Here is a 5,174-nt window from a genome sequence, read left to right as displayed (position 1 = left end):
ATCAGAGTTGGATTAAATTGGTATTTGAATCAATAGGTTAAATATAGGTTTAATTAATGTAATTACATTCCCATGAGTCAGTATTTCATCATTATATTTTATATCTATGATTTTATTTACTTTGTCATGTGTCTAGTTTTAGATTATTCATTATCCTTTATTTATTTTCTTGAATATTGAGTGAATGTTTGTGTTGGATTATTAATTGTATTTTCGTCATATCAGTTCATGTGAATACGATACTCAATTTACTATTTATGCTATAATAGCACCGTGTTAGTTGCGATATTTTATTGTCTTACCATTTTCCGTTGTCTTTTAAAAGCATGCACTTTTCATTTTTGAGCATTGCCTTACCATAATCCCTTTATTTTTTATCCCTACTTCCCATATTTATTTACAAAAAAATTATCATGACCCACCATTATTTTTTGTTAAAGTAACGTAATAAGAACTATATAAAGTAGGACTCATTCGCCACTCACAGTACACCATCTAACATTTTTTTAAATCCATCCACAATTAATGCGGCATGTTTTTTTAGAGATGTAGGGAGTGTATTATTATTTTTGTGACTATAATTAATCTTCCTTAAGTAAAATAATTATTTTAATATTAATCTAAAAAATAATAATAATTTTTAAATATAATTTCCTTAAATTTATTTATTTTTTTGTAGAATTTCAGGAGGGGCCCTGCACTCCCTTCCCTCCGTCCCTGATTGGACCTTGGTATCTTTCACACAAAATTCCATGAGCACCATGAGATTATTAAACTATTCTCATTATCTTATCAACTTATCTTTTTCTACAGTAGACAACCATTAATGTAATATTATACTTATTAAACTTTGATTCTTGGCATTTCTTGAACGAATGTGCACAAGACTTAGGTGCAGATTAATTAATGTGTGTTTTATATGCAGCCATGTTTGTATGCATGCATGCATACGTGAGTTCTTACGTATGAAATCATAACCGTTTATGTTATTTATTTGATTTGAAGGAAGAAACAAAAAGAATTGAAGGCGTGAGGAAGATTCGAGAAATTAAGTCATTAGCAAATAGCAAGCAATGCATCCACTCCGAGCTAATAAAATAGTATTTTATTCAGGGAAATTGTGTAGCTAGTTAGAGCAATTCCACCAGGCACGAGCCGGGTTCTAGTGAGTCGTATAGCACGCCCTTAATAAAAAAGAAAATAAAATATATTTATATATAAAATCTGATCTTAAGATCAACAGTTATTTTTGAAGTTTTCCACTTTTTTAATTAAGAGCCGGTTCAACCAATAGTCCTCTTCCTTTTTCTTTCTCTTCTTTATTTCCTATTTTTTCCTAGTTTATCCTCAATCATTTTAGGGTTAATAGCCGTAAAATACACGAACTATTTTGAGATTTGCATATTGCACATGACCTTCAAAATTAGCCCCAGAATACATGACTTTTCAATTTAATCGCAATTTGCACCCGCGTTGACTAACACTTTGATCGGTGGTGACGTGGCCGTCGGATTTTGTTGACGTGGACGATTTTCCGATATAGTAAAACGACGTCGTTTTGTCAAGCTCTTTTAAATTAAAAAAAATAAAAAAATGGAAAAATCCTTTTGTTCCATTGAAAGGGGAACCGCCAGCCACCTTCTTCCCCAGCCAACCCTGAAAGGCGCGGCCTTAATTTCCGACGCCGAGCAACTCCATCGCCACTACTGCTCCGGCTGCTGTACTACGACCACCGCGCTCCTCCAATCGCGCCGCCAAGATTCACTACCCTCTCTTACTTCACAATTTTAAGATTTTCGGGCTAGGGCACATCAGATCTGTGTTTGCTACTATCACCATCGGACCCCCAAATCCGAATTGCAGGGGGGAGGGAGGGAGGATGCTGCCTCGACGTCGGAGTTGCAGGCGGGGGGGAGAAGGGGTTAGGGTTTCTTCCGATGGAGAGGCAGATGCTCGAAGGGGCGTTGGAGATTTCTTTGATTTTGATGTTTGATTTCTTCGATTCAAAGGGACGGTGGTGGTGGTTATTTGGAGATCTGGAGATCTGTGGCGGTGGTTATGGTGGAGGTGAGGCGGCGCGACATTTCTTCGATTCAAAGGGACGGTGGTGGTGGTTATTTGGAAATCTGGAGATCTGGAGATCTGTGGCGGTGGTTATGGTGGAGGTGAGGCGGCGCGACAACTTCTCCGGCGCCATCCCCCTCTTCCTCTCGCCCCGCCTGGCCGTCGTCGATCTCGCCGCCATCCCCCTCTTCCTGAGGAGGTGAGGCGGCGCGATTTGGTAAGTTTTGGTTTTTGATGGTTATGGTGGAGGTGAGGGAAAACAGTGCTTGCGGTGGTGGTGGTTATGGTGGAGATGGCTCGCCGGATTCTGGAATTGGTGACGACGGCGTGGCGGACCGCCTAGACCAGGAAGAAGGTCGCCGGAAAAGCAAGGATTTTTAAATTTTTTTTTTGAAAATATCAAAACAACGTCATTTTTCCCACGTGGCTTGCCAGCGTGTAAAAAAAAGCCACGTGGCTGTCCATGTCATCGTCGGTCAAACTTAAGAGTTGCCGGAATTTTCGCCGTGTGCAAATTGCGATTAAAAGTCATGTATTCTGGGGCTAATTTTGAAGGTGATGTGCAATATGCAAATCTCAAAATAGTTCGTGTATTTTCCGGGTATTAACCCATCATTTTACACTATAATTCACTCATTTGACATTTTTCTCTTCATTTGTTCCTCTTCTTCATTTTTTTTATAATTTCTTCATCTCTTTTTCATCTTCTAAAAAATAGATCGTGAATGGAACAATTGGTTCAACAAACAAGCATATTCACAAGAGATCCCAACTTCTCTCATGGAATTTTCGCCGTTTTCTCAAGGATCCAACACCTTCAACGCGGCGAATTTTGAGAGCATCAACTTGAACGAAACTTAGTTCGTTCAAGATGATGAAGTGACCAAGATTCCTTTCCTTCCGAAGACGACGAAGCTACACGTCTGCAACATCTCCCCAGAGACCGAGTTTGCTCACTTTAGGTTGAGGCGACGCTCAATGTGGTCAAGGGAGCCAACCAAAACGCAATCGTGCATTGGGGAGAAATCACCAAGAAATACGTTGATTCTGACACTATTCCACGCGACAACAAACATATAAAGTCGCACTTTCAACGTGTCAAAATGACATCAAGATTTGAGAGGCCATCTACAAGAAATGTTGAGCAAATTGGGGAAGCAGCGCATGAGTGATGACCAAATCACTCAACAAGGTCAAGCTCTTTATCAACCCTATAACAAGGCTCAATTCAAACACCTGGGGCTTAGCGTATTCTCTGCCAATCTCAACGATTTGCCTCCATCAGCGACGACATCCATTCTTCAAAGCGCTCAAAGAATTCAGAGGGGGTACACGATGACGTCCTTCTGTTTGATCATCACGACTAGGCCTACAGGCCAAAAGGCAATGAAGCGCTGGAAGTAGGGATGTCAATCCAACCCGAAACCCGTGGGCCGACCCGAATAACCCGACAAAATTAGAGGGTTAGGGCTACAAAATCGCAACCAGATAACAAATCGGGCTAGCCCGTTCGGGCTGGCGGGTTGAAGCGGGCCAGCCCGTCGGGTTGTCGGGCCAGCCCGTCGGGTTACTCGATTTAAAAAAAATAAATCAAAATTAAAAATACTAAAATTTTAGGGTTTGAAATTTTGAATTGCTTTAAAGTTGAAATTGAATTGCTTCAGTTCAGCCTTGACGCGCGCCTCCACTCTTCCATTCTTCCTTCAGCTACCTCCGATCCCGCACCAGTCACCACCTCCAGCCACGCCGCCGCGCCGCGCCTCCCCCCTCCGGCGCATCCAATCCAATCTGTCTCCCACCAGGCAACCACGTCGCTTCCCACCTGAGCCCAGCGCCATCGCGCCCCAACTCCTCTCCATCTCCCACCGCCGCGCCTCTTCCCACCTGAACTGAGCGGCTATCGCCGCCGTCAGCTGCTTCTAGTCCGCCGCAATTGCCTCTCACTCCCTCTACTCCGGTGAGTAATTTTTCAAGTATTTTTAGTTTCATTTTAATATAGTAATTTACTAGTAATTTTTTTCTGCAACTGCCACTCACCCGAACTTGTTGAATGTTGGTTGCTTCATTTTATTTATTTTAAATTTAAAATTTTAAGTTTTTGTTCATAAATTTTGGGCTTGCTGCATTGTTGTATTTATGTTCTTCAATATTGATTGTAGTCTCTGGCGCGGTCGTGTTGGTATTGTGGGTCCATTGTTGAGGAATTGCAGGTGTGGTGTGGAGGTTTGTTGAATGAGGAGAAGAGAGGGAGGAGTTTATGTATATAGGGAAGAACCGAAGAAATATGGGGGTTTGGGGGTTTGTTGAACTTCCTGTTTTCCTTCTTAATCCAAATACAAAAACACATCTCTTTATGCCTCAAAACTTGGACTCGATTGATTTCGCCACATAATCAATCTTCACATTACAAGAAATTTAAATAAATGAAAATTGGTGCACTAATTTCAATAGAATATAGGGATCTTGACACATATACTGAAATGAAGTGTTAATGTGTTGCAAAAGTCGAAGTCATATCCTCACTTACATCATTCTGCAAGATTTCATATTGTATTTATGAAAGATTGTCAATGTTTAGGAAATTTGAAAACTTACCAGATTCAATAGCAAATCTCTTATGTAATCAATATGGATACCATAAAGCTATGTCATGGATTTCTTTAGTGGAGCTTCTGCGTGTCTGCATGTATTTACTATTATTTAGTATATGTATATAAAATTTAGATCACATGAGAACATTTATATAATTTTTCATTATAAATGCTTGTTTTTGTTGCCCAAAATATGTTTTTATGCTTTTTCCAATGTGTTGATATAGGTGTTAAAGATGGAGGACTCATCTCCAAGTGTTGATATGGAGAGTGGTGAAGAAGATGTCAAAATTCTTGAAGATGGAAAGCCTAAGAATATCTTATATTTTTGTATTTCATGCTTTGTTATATAATTTATATCTATGTATATTTTGTACATTATATATTAGATCATTAAGAATAATAAAATACAAATGATAATTTTATTTTTACACCTTTAAAACCTCCAACCCGATGGGCTAGCCCGAAACCCGAATGTTTAGGGTTAGGGTTGAAGATTTACAACCCGAAAAAACCTCC

The 5,174-nt window shown here is 39.8% G+C and overlaps 1 long non-coding RNA gene across 1 annotated transcript; it reads left to right on the top strand.

Annotated features, from left to right (window-relative positions):
- The first annotated feature begins 3,690 nt into the window (after nt 1–3,690).
- Nucleotides 3,691–5,086, top strand: LOC131021780 (uncharacterized). The gene is made up of 2 exons (XR_009101067.1): nt 3,691–4,021; nt 4,883–5,086. It is a non-coding gene; the product is annotated as an uncharacterized LOC131021780 (long non-coding RNA).
- The last annotated feature ends 88 nt before the right edge of the window (nt 5,087–5,174 follow it).

This window comes from Salvia miltiorrhiza, chromosome 4, assembly GCF_028751815.1.
Source record: "Salvia miltiorrhiza cultivar Shanhuang (shh) chromosome 4, IMPLAD_Smil_shh, whole genome shotgun sequence".
NCBI classification, from domain to species: Eukaryota; Viridiplantae; Streptophyta; class Magnoliopsida; order Lamiales; family Lamiaceae; genus Salvia; species Salvia miltiorrhiza.
Note: the sequence above shows the minus strand (reverse complement) of the source record. Positions and strands in the feature narration are given on the sequence as shown.